The 12840-nt window shown below is 37.6% G+C and overlaps 1 protein-coding gene across 3 annotated transcripts in view; it reads right to left on the reverse strand.

The window, feature by feature from the left end:
• Nucleotides 1-6752: 6752 nt before the first annotated feature.
• The window catches only part of RPAP2 (RNA polymerase II associated protein 2), a 106390-nt gene continuing 100302 nt past the window's right edge, over nt 6753-12840 (reverse strand). The window contains exons 13-14 of one of the 3 annotated variants that reach the window (XR_009257952.1): nt 7504-7733; nt 6753-7193 (exon numbers count right to left, since the gene is read on the reverse strand). The gene's annotated coding sequence lies outside the window, so the exon portion shown is untranslated. Of the gene's footprint in view, nt 7194-7503; nt 7734-8129; nt 9346-12840 lie in introns of those variants that run through there. The other 2 variants (XM_058716580.1, XM_058716583.1) reach the window with 2 other exon arrangements.

The raw sequence follows: 12840 nt of genomic DNA on the forward strand, positions 1-12840 counted from the left end.
CCCAGCACTGTTTGTTGAAAAGACCACCCTTTCTCCATTGCAAATTAATTGACCATAAATACGAGGGTTTATTCCTAGACTCTCAATTCTGTTCCATGGATCTTTTATTTCACCATGATAAGTGTACTCTTTAATCCTCATCTCCTATTTCACCCATCTGCTCACCCATCTCCCCTCTTGTTACTATCAGTTTCTTCTCTATAGTTAAGAATCTGTTGGTTTGCCTCTCCTTTTCTTTTTCTTCCTTCTTTGCTTCTTTTGTTTCTTCCACAGAGGAGTGAGATCATAGGGTATTTGTCTTTCTTTGATTTACTTCACTTAGCATTATATGCTCTAGCCCTATCCATGTCATGGCAAATGGCAAGATTTCATTCTTTTTTTAATGGCTGAATAATATATACCATTGCATACATATACCACATCTTCTTTATCTATTCATCTATTGATGGACACACGGACTGCTTCCATAGTTTGGCTATTGCAAATAATGCTGCAATAAATATAGGGGTGTATATATCCCTTTGAATGAGTGTTTTTGTATTCTTTGGGTAAATACCCAGTAGTGCAAGTACTGGATTACAATTTTAATATTTTGGGGAACGTCCATACTGTTTTCCACAGTGGCTGCACCAATTTGCATTCCCACCAGCAGTGCAAGAGGGTTCCTTTTTCTCCACATCCTTGCCAACACTTGTTGTTTCCTGTGTTTTTGATGTTAGCCATTCTGACAGATATGAGGTGATACCTCCTTGTGGTTTTGATTTGCACTTAGTTGATGATGAGTGCTGTTGAGTGTCTTTTCGTGTGTTTCTTGGCCATCTGGATGTCTTTAGAGAAATGTCTGTTCATGTCTTATCATTTTTTCATTGTATTGTTTTGTGGGTATTGAGTTGCATCAGTTCTTTATGTATTTTGGATACTAACCCTTTATGAGAAATGCCATTTGCAGATATCTTCTCTGGCTCAGTAGGTTGTCATTTAGTTTTCTTAACTATTTCCTTTGCTGTGCAGAAACTTTCTAGGTTTATGTAATCCCAATAGTTTATTTTTGTTTTTATTTCCCTTGCCTCAGGAGACATATCTAGAAAAATGTAGCTATGAGCATTGTCAGAGAGATTACTGTCTGTGCTCTCATCTAGGATTTTTATGGTTTTAGGTCTCAAATTTAGGTCTTTAATCCATTTTATTTTTGGGTGTGGTGTAAGAAAGTGGTCCAGTTACTTTCTTTTGCATGTGACTGTGAAAAATACCCAATATGCTTTGTCCCAATACCCTTTAAGAGATTGTCTTTTTCCCATTGCATATTCATTCCTCTGTTGTTGAAGATTAATTAACTATATAGTTGTGTTTTCTCTTCTATTCCATTGATCATGTGTCAGTTTTTATGCCAGTACTATACTGCTTTAATTACTGCCGCTTTGCAATATAACAAAATCTGGAATTGTGAAACCTTCAGTTTTTTTCTTTTTCAAGAACACTTTGGCTATTCAAGGTCATCTGTGGTTCATAACGTATTTCAGGATTGTTTGTTCTAGTTCTGTGAAAAACGCTATAGTATTTTGATGGGGATTGCATAAAATGTGTAGATTGCTTTGGGTAGTATAGACATTTTACCAATACTTGTTCTTCCAACCCATGAGCATGGCGTGTCTTTCCATTTCTTTGTGTCATCTTCAATTTCTTTCATCCATATTTTATAGTTTTCAGAGTACAGGTCTTTCACCTTTTTGGTAAAGTTTATTCCTAGATATTTTTTTTATTATTATGGGGAAATTGTAAATGGGATTGTTTTTTTAATTTCTCTTTCTGCTGCTTCATTATTAGTGTATGTGAATGCAACAGATTTCTGTACATTGATTTTGCATCTTGTGACTTTATTGAATTCATACATTAATTTTAGTAGTTTCTTGGTGGAGTCCAGGATTTTCTATATATACCACCATGACATTTGCAAATAGTGAAACTTTTCTTTCTTCCTTACCAATCTGGATGTCTTTGGTTTCTTTATGTTGTCTAATTGCTGTGGCTAGGACTTACAGTACTATGTTGAATAAAAGTGGTGAGAGTGGACATCCTTGTCTTATTCCTGCTCTTAGGGAAAACCCCAGTTTTACCTGTGAGTATGATGTTGGCCATGGGTTTTTCATATATGACCGTCATTGTTGAGGTATGTTCCCTCTAGACCTACTTTGCAGAGGGTTTTCATCATGAATGAATTGTAGTTTGTTAAATGCTTTTCCTGCATCTGTTGAAATGATCATATGGTTTTTATCCTTTTTCTTATTGATGTATTACATTGTTTTGCAAATATTGAACCACTCTTGCATCTATCTTGATCATGGTGTATGATTTTTTTTTTTAATGTACTGTTGGATTGGGTTTGCTAAAATTTGTTGAGGATTTTTGCATGCATATTCATGAGAGATACTGGCCTGTAGTTCTCTTGTGGCATCTTGATTTGGTTTTGGTATTAGGTGATAACTGTCCTCATAGGATGAATTTGGAAGTTTTCTTCCCTCTTGTATTTTTTGGAATAGTTTGAAAGGAACAGGTATTAACTCTTCCTTAAATGTTTGGTAGAATTTGCCTGTGAGGCTGTCTGCTCCTGGATTTGTATTTGTTGGGAATTTTTTGATCAATGATTTAGTTTCATTGCCGGTAATAGATCTGTTCAAATTTTCTATTTATTCCTGCTTTAGTTTTGGTAGGTTATATATTTCTAGGAATTTATACATTTCTTCTAAGTTGTCTACTTTGTTGGCATATAGGTTTTCATAATAGAATTATTGTATTGTAATAGAATTTACAATTGTTTGTATTTCTGAGGTGTTCATTGTTATTTCTCCTCTTTCATTACTGACTTTGTTTTGGTCCTCTCTTTTGTTTATTTTGATGAGCTTGGCTAAAAGTTTATAAATTTTTTTTAATTTTTTTTTTTTAACATTTATTTATTTTTGAGACAGAGAGAGACAGAGCAAGAACGGGGGAGGGTCAGAGAGTGGGAGACACAGAATCTGAAACAGGCTCCAGGCTCTGAGCTGTCAGCACAGAGCCCGATGCAGGGCTCGAACTCACGGACCGCAAGATCATGACTTGAGCCGAAGTCAGCCGCTCAACCGACTGAGCCACCCAGGCACCCCTAAAAGTTTATAAATTTTGTTGTTCTTTTCAAAGAACCAACTCCTGATTTTAATAATCTGTTCTGTTGTTTTTTAAGTTTCTATTTCATTTATTTCTCCTCTAATCTTTATCAATTCCTTCCTTCTACTGGTTTGGGGTTCTGTTTGTTCTTCTTTTCTAGTTCCTTTAGGTGTTTTAAGGTTAGGTTGTTTGAGATTTTTCTTGCTTCTTGAGGTAAGCCTGTATTGGTGTAAACTTCCCTCTTAGAACTACTTTTGCTGTATCCCAGAGATTTTGGAATGTTTTCATTTTCATTTGTTTCTACGTCATTTTTTATTTCTTCATTGATTTCTTGGTTGACTGATTCATTGTTTAGTAGCATGTTATTTAACTCCATGTATTTGTGTTCTTTCCAGATTTGTGTCATGGATTTCTAGTTCCATACTGTTGTGGTAGGACAGATGCAGGATAGGACTTTGATATTTATTTTTTAATTTGTTGAGACTTATTTTGTGGCCTAACATGATCTATTCTGGAGAACATTCCATATATACTTGAAAAAAAAAGGCAGGGGGGATTCTGCTGTTTTAGGATGGAATGTTCTGAATATGTCCGTTAAATCTAGTCCAATGTGTCATTCAAATCCACTGTTTCCTTGTTGATTTTGTTTGGATGATCTGTCCATCAGTTTGAGTGGGGTGTTAACATCCCTTACTGTTATTAATATCAATTCCTTCCTTTTTGTTTGTTTTTATGTATTTGGGGTTTCCCATGCTGGGTGCATAAATATGTACAATTATATTTCTCTTATTGCATTATCCCCTTAGTATATAGTATTCTTCTTTGTCTCGTTATAGACTTTGTTTTAAAGTGTATTTTGTCTAAGTATTGCTACCTGAGCTTTCTTTGACATCCATTTGCATAATAAATATTTCTCTATCCCCCACTTTCAAATTGCAGTGTTTTTCAGTCTGAAATGAGTCTTTTGTAGGTAGCATACAGATGGATCTTGTGTTTTGTTTTTTTTTTTTTCCACTCTGTCACCCTATGTCTTTTGATTGGAGTGTTTGGTCATTTACATTCAAAGTAATTATTGATAGATATGTATTTATAGCCATTGTATTACTTATTTATGGTTGTTTCTATAGATTTTCTCTGATTCCTCTTGCTCTTTCGTACTTTGTTGGCTTTCTTCAGTGATATACTTGAGTTCCTTTCCCATTATTCTTTGCATATCTATTGCTAGTTTTTGATCTGTAGTTAACACTAGGTTTATATATAATATCTTCTGCATATAGCAGTTGATGGTCACTTAAGTTCAAACCCATTCTTTAGTCCTCTCCCTTCCATGTTTTAGGTATATGGTATCATATTTCACATTATTTCATTTTGTGAATCCCTTGACTGATTTTTTTTTTTCCCTACAGAAATACTTATTGTGCAGGCTCTGTGCTGATAACAGAGAGGTCAATGTGGGGCTCAAACCCACAAATTGTGAGGTAATGACCTGAGCTGAAATTATCGACTGAGCCACCCAATCAAGTGTATTTTTCATTTCATTTATTGTGGTCTCGATCCCTGATTAGCTGCTTTTTATTTCTGTGTTAAGGGTCTCACTGATGCCCTCCACTCGTCTAAAGTCCAGTGTGTATTGTTAAAATTATATTCTCTATCAGGCATATCACTTTTGTCTGTTTCACTTTGATCTTTTGCTGTGGTTTGGTCCTATTATTTCATTTGAGAACTATTTCTCTCATTTTGTCTGACTTCCTGAGTCTGTTTCTTTGTGTTAGGCAAGTCAGCTGCTTCTCTTGCTCTTAAAGATAATAGCCTTATAAAGAAGAGGTCCTGTAGTGCCTGTTTCCCAGGGCCTGGTGCTTCAGAGAGTGTTTCCTGGGAGTATTGTGTATGCTCTGCTGTTGAGTGTTGGCCTCTTTTTCCTTCAGTCCACTTGTCTACAGAGGCTTTTTGTGTACTGTGGGCAGTATCTAAAAAGGTGTGTGGTGGTCTGCTTGTGAAATGAGACCTGCACCTGTGAGAACAGAGTTCTGCACAAGGTGCCAGTCAGGAGATACAGTGTTGGCAGAATTTCCACTGGTCTTCTGGGGGAGGGGCCTCGCAGTGACTGAACTAAGGCAGCCATGACTGGAAAGGTGGATCCGAAATGTGAAGGGTGGGGCTTGGTGTAATTAAGTTAGGTAACGAGTGTCCACACTGCACTAGTTCCTGCAGGTAGCTGTTGTTTATGCTGGGGGTGGGGAGGGGAATGGCACCTGCCAGCTCTTTTGTCCTGGAAGGGGGTCTGCCGGTGATCCCTGTCTCTCCAGGCCATGCTCTGAGATGAACAAATCACTCTCCAACTGTCTACCCCTGGCATTTTTCAAACTGCTGGTTTTGTGCTGTATCTGTATAGGCTGTTTGTTGTGCTGTCTTGAAAAATTATTTTCAATGTGTATTTTTATTTATTTGAGAAAGAGAGGGGCAGAAAGGAATCCCAAGCAGGCTCTATGCTCAGTGCAGAACCTAACACAGGGCTCAACCACACAACTGCAAGATCATGACCTGAGCTGAAATCGAGTTGGATGCTGAGCCACCCAGGCACCCCTGTTGTGCTAAGGGCAGGGACTCTGCTTCCTAAAGCCATCTGGTCTCTCCCAGACTTGAGCTTGCTGATTTTTAAAATTCCAGGCTTTAAGTCTCAATGGTTTTAAGAACTCAAGACATTTGGACCCTCTCACTTTCAAATGCATATATGGGGATTTGTCCTCCACATTCATGGACTCCCCAGTGTGAAAGGCCTGGTTCATTTCACTCCCAGACCATCCTACCTTCTTTGATTTGGCCTCTTCTCTACCATTTATGTAATTATGGAATTTATTCTGTCAGTCTTTGGGTCATTTTCTGGGTTATTTACACTGATGTGAGTACGATCTAGTTGTATATTTGGGCAAGGCAAGCTTAAGGTCCTCCTACTCAGCCATCTTCCCACCTGACCCTCTGCTTCACTGATCTTTGTCCTATCAATACCACACTATATTGATTACTGTAGATTCTCATCCACTATGTTCCCCACCCTATGAGGCTGCTTTTTGGACCCTTTCCATGGTTGGACTATTAGCTTTCATTTCCTCTAGTGTCCAAGGGAATAGATCTTATTTTGTTTCTTGGCCCTCCAGTAAAGCTTCCCAAACTGAGCCCCCCTTAACTGGTCTGAAGGCCTTGCTAACTTGCATGCTTGATAGACATTTTGAAAAAAGCAGTATAAATTCCAGAGATTGTCTCTTGAAAATAAATTACAATTTCCTTTTAATTTTTTATTTCTTTGGGAGTCCAAAAAATTCTGAGATACTCCTGTTTTGGACTTGTAGGGTTAACTAAATTGCTCAGGACCATTTTATAGCACAGTTTCTTTAAAAGAATGACTAGGGATACCTCGGTGACTCAGGTGGTTAAGCATCTGGCCCTTGAGATACCAGCTCAAGTCATGATCTCATGGTTTGGGGATTAAGCCCCACTGTCAGCACAGAGTCTGCTTGGGATTCTCTGTCTTCTTGTCTATCCCTCTCCTGCTTACTCTGTCAAAAATAAACATTTAAAAATAAATAAACATAATGACAAGACTTCCAAAGGGCTTCATCTTAGATTGCATTTATTGACCTCTTTATTATTCTTAAAATCTAGAGTTTAGACCAGGAGGCCAAAATGAGAATTTTCTCAATTGTTTTGTGAACTGATACAATGGCTAGAATCATCCAGAAAAAAATAAGGTCACTTAGATTTATTAAAGTTTCAACTTAAAACCTCATTTTTCATTTTCAAATAAATAAAAATACTGTGTCTTATAGTTAGGGATACAAGTACTTAGTTATCCTTGTTGGAATAATGGTTCTCCTCTATGTGGGGGAAGTCACTGTACAGTTAGGAACTGGGAAGCAGGGGGCTGAAATCTAAGAAGATAAAGGTCTTTCTTGGAACAAAGCTAGTTATCAGTCACCACCAGATCACTATTGTAGCTAGAATTCCAGAAATGATGAATAGAAGTTCATCTTCTATTTGGTCTTCATGGATTATACCTGTGAAGCAAAAAAAGGACAGTTTGAAGAAAACACCTAAAATATTTTGGTAGCTTTTGGGAACACTGTGTTGTCTTCCCAATATATTCCATTTTTCCTCATTACATAGCAATAGTGGTTTATGTGGAATAGACCCAACTCATATTCAGTTGAGGGAAGGCTGTGATGGGTCTAGATCAGTAAGAAATTCCTCTTCTCTCACCCCCATCCCTTGCCAGAATGATGGGGTTAGTTTATAGCAATCCCATGGGCATATGGATTGGTTCAGGATTGGTTCAGGATTGGTTAGTGTGAAGTTCAAGACTCTTACCAAGACAGTGGACTATACTGTATGTGAAGCTGGGAACTAGTAAACAATTTTGCCACTCAGACAACTTCTAAGATGGCACAAAGTATTCATGCCACTATGCAATCTTCTCAACCTTGAATATGGGGTGGACCAAGTGATTAGTTTTTAACTAATTATGGAATACAGCAAAAGTGATAGGATGTCACTTTCTGAGATTAGTTACAAAAAAGCTGTAGCTTCCATCTTGCTCACTGTAAGGATAAGGCACATGAGAAGTAGTGAGGTATACTATGTAGAGGTCTCCAGACAACAGTCAATGAAAAACTGAGGCCCCGAGTTCACCAGCCTGTGAGGAACTAAATCCCAGCAACGACCACAAGAGTGACCTTAGGAAGGGAATATTACTCTAGTTGCACCTTCAGATGACATTGTAGCCCTAACAGCTTAACTGCACACTCATGAGAAACTGTGAGCCAGAGTCCTTAAGCTAAACTGTTTCCATATTCTGGACTCATAGAAAGTGTCAGATAAAAAATGGTAGTGGCTTAAAGTCTTCGGAGTAATTTGTTAAGCAGCAGAAGATAATTAACATTCTATCATAAGAAAAGCTAGATTTTTGTAAATTTGCAATTAAAAGCATTAACACATACTTGCTAATAGTAATTTAATAATGAAAAGGTTACTAGACATTAGTCTTTATACACAAGTGAATTTGATTTATAGAAATCATGCAAAGAGAAAAAATTCAACTACCTACTCAAAGCTGTCTCTATTTTTTAGCCTTAAAAAAAAAATTTATTTAAATTCAAGTTACTTAACATACAGTGTAGTATTGGTCTTAGGAGTAGAACCCGGTGATTCATCACTTAAATGTAACACCCAGTGCTCACCCAACAAGTGTTCTACTTAATAACCCATCACCCATTTAGCCCATTCTGCACCCACCTCCCCTCTAGTAACTGCTAGTTTGTTCTTTGTATTTAAGAGTCTCCTATGGTTTGCCTCCCTCTGTTTTTATTTTTCCTTCCCTTTCCCTGTGTTCATCGGTTCTGTTTCCTACGTTCCACAGTAGTGAAATCATATGATACTTGCCTTTTTCCGCCTATTTTGCTTAGCAATACATTCTAGTTCCACCCACGTTGTTGCAAATGGTAAGATTTCATTCTTTTTCATTGCTGAGTTAGTATTCCATTGTGTGGAGTACTTACACACACACACACACACACACACACACACACACACACACACACTACGTCTTCATTATCCATTCATCAGCTGATGAACATTTGGGCTCTTTCCATACTTTGGCTATTGCTGATAGTGTTGCTATAAGCATCAGGGGTGCATGTGCTCATTTGAAGCAGCTTTTTTGAATCCTCTGAGGAAACTCCATACTGTTTTCTGGAGTGGCTGCCACCAGTTTGCATTCCCAACAGCAGTGCAAAAGGGTTCTTTGTTAATTATAGACATTTTGGCAGGTGTGAGGTGGTATCTCATTGTGGTTTTGATTTGTATTTCTCTGATGATGAGTGACGTTGAGCATCTTTTCATGTGTCTGTTGGCCATCTGGATGTCTTCTTTGCAAAAGTGTCTATGCATATCTTCTGCCCATTTCTTCACTGGATTATTTGTTTTTTGGGTATTGTGATAAATTCTTTATAGATTTTGGATACTAACCATTTAATATGTCATTTGCAGATATCTTCTCCCATTCTGTTGGTTGTTTCCTTTGCTGTGCAGAAGCTCTTCATCTTGATTAAGTCCCATAGTTTATTTTTGCTTTTGTTTCCCTTACCTCCTGAGACACGCCTAGTAAGAAGTTGCTGCGGCTGAGGTGAAAGACGTTGTTGCCTGTGTTCTCCTCTAAGATTTAAAAAAAAAATTTTTTTTTAACGTTTATTTATTTTTGAGAGAGAGAGAGCACAAGCAGGGGAGGGGCAGAGAGAGAGGGAGACACAGAATCTGAAGCAGGCTCCAGGCTCAGGGTCACTGACAGCGGGGTTTGAACTCACGGACCATGAGATTATGACCTGGGCCAAAGTCAGATGCTTAACAGACTGAGCCACCCAGGTGCCCCTCCTCTAAGATTTTTGATGGCTTCCTGTTTCACATTTAGGCCTTTCATCCATTTTGAGTTTATTTTTGTGTGTGGTATAAGAAAGTGGTCCAGTTTCATTCTTCTGAATGTTGCTGTCCAGTTTTCCCAGCACCATTTGCTAAAGAGACTTTTTTCCATTGGATACTCTTTCCTGCTTTGTCAAAGATTAGTTGGCCATACATTTGTTGGTCCATTTCTGTGTTCTCTGTTTTGTTCCACTGATCTGTGTGTCTGTTTTTGTGCCAGTACCATACGGTCTTGATGATTACAGCTTTGTGGCAGAGGCTAAAGACTGGGATTGTGATGCCTCTGCTTAGGTTTTCTTTTTCAATATTACTTTGACTATTTGGGGTCTTTTGTGGTTCCATACAAATTTTACAATTGTTTGTTCTAGCTCTGTGAAGAAGGCTGGTGTTATTTTGATAGGGATTACATTGAATGTGTAGATTGCTTTGGGTAGTATAGACATTTTAACAATATTTGTTCTTCAAATCCATGAGTATTAAATACTTTTCCATTTCTTTGAGTCTTCTTCAATTTCTTTCATAAGCTTTTTAAAGTTTTCAGTATATAGACCTTTTACCTCTTTGGTTAGATTTATTCCTAGACAGCTTATGGTTTTTGGTATAATTGTAAATGGAATCGGTTCTTTGATTTTCCTTTTTTATACTTCATTATTGACATACAGAAAAACAAACGATTTTTATATGTTGAATTTACTTCCTGCAACTTTGCTGAATTCACGTATTAAGTTTTAGCAGTTTTTTGGTGGAAGCTTTTGGGTTTTCTATGTAGATTTTCTATGTGTAGATCATACCATCTGTGAAGAGTGAAAGTTTGACTTCTTTGCCAATTTGGATGTCTTTAATTTTTTTTTTAATTGTCTGATTGCCAAGGCTAGGACTTCGAGTGCTATGGTGGACATCCCTGTTGTGTTCCTCCCCTTAGGGGGAAATCTGTTTTTCCCCACTGAGGATATTAGCTGTGGGTCTTCCCTATATGGCTTTTATGATGTTGAGGTACATTCCTTCTATCCCTACTTTCTTGAGGGTTTTTATCAAAAAAGGATGCTGTATTTTGTCAAATGCTTTTTCTGCATCTATTGAAAGGATCATATGGTTCTTCTCCTTGATTGTGGTATAATATATCACATTGATTGATATGTGAACATTGAACCAACCCTGCAGCCTAGGAATAAATCCCACTTGATCATGGTGAAAAATTCTTTTCATGCACTGTTGAATTTGATTTGCTAATATCTTGTTGAGAATTTTTGCATCCAGGTTCATCAAGGATATTGACCTGTATTCTCCTTTTTAGTGGGATCTTTGGTTTTGGAACCCAGATGAAGCTGACTTCATAGAATTGAGTTTGGAAGCTCTTTTTCCATTTCTATTTTTTGGAACAGTTGGAGAAGAATAGGTATTGACTCTTACTTAAATGTCTAGTAGAATTCCCCTGGGAAGCAGTCTGGCCCAGGACTCTAATTTGTTGGGATATTTTTGGGAACTGATTGAATTTCTTTGCTGGTTAGGGGCCTGTTCAAATTTTCTATTCCTTCCTGTTTGAGTTGTGGTGGTGTGTGAATGTCTAGGAATTTTGTTCAGTTTGTTGGCATATAATTTTTCACAGTATAATTGTTTGTATTTCTGTGGTGTTGGTTGTGATTTCTCCTCTTTAATTCATGATTTTATCTATTTGGGTCCTCTCTTCTTAAGTCTGGCTAGGGGTTTACCAATTTTATTGATTCTTTCAAAAAACCTGCTTTTAGTTTCATTTATCTGTTCTACTGGTTTTTTGTTTCTATATCATTTATTTCTGCTCTATTCTTATTTCCTTTCTGCTGGCTTTGGGCTTTATTTGCTGCTCCTTTTCTAGCTCCTTTAGGTGTGAGGTTAGGTTGTGTATTTGGGACTTTTCCTCTCTAATTTTTAATTTTCTAAAAATGCTTATTTTTGAGACAATGAGAACACATGCTTGAGGAGGGGAGGGACGGGGGGGAGACAGAGAGAATCCCAAGCAGGCTTCACACTGTCAGTGCAGAGCCTGATGCAGGGCTCCAACTCACAAGCTGTGAGACCATGACCTGAGCTAAAATCAAGAGTCAGACACTTAACCAAATGAATCACCCAGGCGACCCCCTTTCTTCTTGACGTAGGACTGTTTTGCAATGTATTTTCCTCTTAGGACTGCCTTTGCTATATCTCAAAGGGTTTGGACTGTCATGTTTTCATTTTTTGTTTCCTCATAGGTATTTTTTCATTTCTTCTTTAATTACCTGGCTGACCCATTAATTCTTTGGTAGGATGTTCTTTAACCTCCATGTATTTGAGGGCTTTCAAATTTTTTCTTGTGGTTGATTTCATGTTTCATAGCATTGTGATCTGAAAATATGCATGGTATGACCTTGGTCTTTTTGTACCTATTGAGGGCTGGTTTTGTGACCCAGTAGTGATCTATTCTGGACATTGTTACATATGCACTTGAAAAGAATGTATGTTATTCTGCTTTAGGATGAAATGTTCTGAATATATCTGTTGAGTCCATCCAGTCTAGTGTGTCATTCAAAGCACTGTTTCCTTGTTGATTTTCTGCTTAGATGATTTGTCTGCTGCTGTAAGTGAGGTATTAAAGTCTCCTACTATTATTGTATTACTATCTAGGAGTTTCTTTGTGATTAATTTGTATATTTGTGTGCTCTCACACTGGTGGCATAAATATTTACAATTGTTAGATCTTGGAGGACAGACCCATTAATTATGGCATAATGCCTTTCTTCACCTGTTGTTACAGTCTTTGTTTTGAAATCTGGTTTGTCTAAGTATGGCTACTCCGACTTTCTTTTGACCTCCATTAGCATGATAGAAAGTGAAGGGATGGAGAACCATCTATCTGCAAGGGTCCTTAGGTCCAAAATGAGTCTCTTATAAGCAGCATATAGATTTAAAAAAAATTTTTTTTAATGTATTTATTTTTGAGAGAGAGAGATAGAGACAGAGCATGAGCAGGGGAGGAGCAGAGAGAGAGGGAGACACAGAATCCAAAGCAGGCTCCAGGCTCTGAGCTGTCAGCACAAAGCCTGACTTGGGGCTCGAACTCAAGGACTGTGAGATCATGACCTGAAGTCGGATGCTTAACTGACTGAGCCACCCAGGTGCCCTGGATTTTTTTTTTTTTAATCCAATCTGCTACACTATGTCTTTGGATTGGAGCTTTTGGTCCATTTACATTCACAGTGATTATAGAAAGATATGAATTTA

The sequence above is a fragment of the Neofelis nebulosa genome, chromosome 2, assembly GCF_028018385.1.
Source record: "Neofelis nebulosa isolate mNeoNeb1 chromosome 2, mNeoNeb1.pri, whole genome shotgun sequence".
In the NCBI taxonomy this organism is placed as follows: domain Eukaryota; kingdom Metazoa; phylum Chordata; class Mammalia; order Carnivora; family Felidae; genus Neofelis; species Neofelis nebulosa.